The sequence below is a fragment of the Triticum dicoccoides genome, chromosome 6B, assembly GCF_002162155.2.
Source record: "Triticum dicoccoides isolate Atlit2015 ecotype Zavitan chromosome 6B, WEW_v2.0, whole genome shotgun sequence".
NCBI classification, from domain to species: domain Eukaryota; kingdom Viridiplantae; phylum Streptophyta; class Magnoliopsida; order Poales; family Poaceae; genus Triticum; species Triticum dicoccoides.
In genome coordinates this window covers 682,812,551-682,814,317 of record NC_041391.1, presented here as the reverse complement: position 1 = coordinate 682,814,317, position 1,767 = coordinate 682,812,551, and positions in this window count along the sequence as shown.

Genomic DNA, 1,767 nt, shown 5'->3' with positions numbered 1-1,767 from the left:
CCTTACGTCTCTTATTATTATCCTGTCCATTGGCATTGGCTACAAACTCCGGGTTACCCTCGGCCTTATGCTTGTTGCCCCCTTGATTCATCGGGTTATATTGTTGTCCCTTTCCTTTGCCGTTCTTCTTTCCCTCCCCTGTCTTTTCCTCATCAGACGCGGGGTCCTTGGTACTATCAGAGTCGGCATATTTGACTAAAGCAGCCATCAACATACCAATATCATTGCAATCACGCTTAAGACGCCCCAGTTTCTGTCTCAGCAGCTCAAAGCGGCATTTCTTTGCCAACATAAGGACTGCATAGACAACATCCATCTTGTCAGACGAATGTATTATCTGCTTGACCCGGTGTACCCAGTGAGTCATGGATTCACCCTCCTCCTGCTTACAATTTGTTAAATCCACAATCAACATAGATTGCTTGCAAGTGTCCTTAAAGTTCTGGATGAAACGGGCCTTTAGCTCTGCCGACGAATTAATGGAGTTGGGTGGCAAGCCCTTTAACCAGGACCGGGCCGTTCCATCTAACATCATGGTGAAGTATTTGGCCATTGCTGCGTCGCTGACCTCTAACAGCTCCATGGCCATCTCATAACTTTCGATCCATGCTCCGGGCTGTAAATCGGTCGTGTAATTTGGCACCTTTCGAGGTCCTTTGAAGTCCTTGGGTAGGCGTACATTACACAGAGCCGGCACCAAACAAGGAACACCGCCAGTTCTAGTAGCCACTCCCGTCTCAACGGAAGTCATCGGATACTTTGCGAAATCTTGATGAGCCATCTGTTGAGCCGCCAGCTGAGCCGCCCGCTCGTTCTCCTGACGTACCCGATCCTGTACCGGGTTATAGCCACCGGGCTGGTTGCGGCGCTGGGCGTTGCTTGACAAGGCTTCTGACTCCATGTGCCTGCTGTAACTCGAACTCCGGTTTTGGCGAGGCGGTGCTAACCAAGGCGGAGGAGTCGAATGAATCCTGTCACGACTATAAGAGTAAGTCTCTTGCTACGCCAGGGCCGTCTGGACAAGTGTAACATCCCAAATTTTCAATTTGGCATGTTATACATAGGTCATACATGCATATCATATTTTATTGCTTTTTCATTTGCAATCCTCGAAATCCTAAGCAACTCAAGGACCTTCACAGAGAGTTGGGGATTTTCTAATTTTCATATTTGAAATTTTATCAAATAGTGAAGACGAGGATTTGATTTTAATTATTTTCTCTCTGGGAAATATTTCATTTTAAAAATAATAAATGAGGGGAGATAATATGACTTCTCCAAAATAATTGGAATATCGGAGGAAAAATGTTAAAATCATTTTTGGATTTTTATTTGAGTTTATTCGGGATTTTATTTGCTCCTAGAAAAATGTTGCATGATTTAAAATTGCATTTTAGGGGCCAAGAAAAGTTCATCTTGTTCTAAATATTTTATTTAGACCGAGAAAACTTGTTTTGGAATTTTTAGATTTTTATTTATTTTTCTAGGAATTTTTCTTTCGGCGGAATGTTTAAAAAAGAAAAAGATAACCACCCTCGCGCCCGACTGGGCCGAAGGCCCAGCCGAGCCGGCCGGCCCAGCCAGCCGCCGCCGCCTTCCCCGCGCCGCCGCCGTGCTTGGCACGGACGCCGAGGGCGAGTCCGAGCCGGACTCCACCCCGCGCGCCCCCTTCCCCAAGCCGCCCTGCCCCACCCTCCTATTTAAGCCGCCGCCCCCGCCGCCCCGAGCCTCGATCCGCCGCCGCCGGAGCCGCCGCCGGAGCCCCGC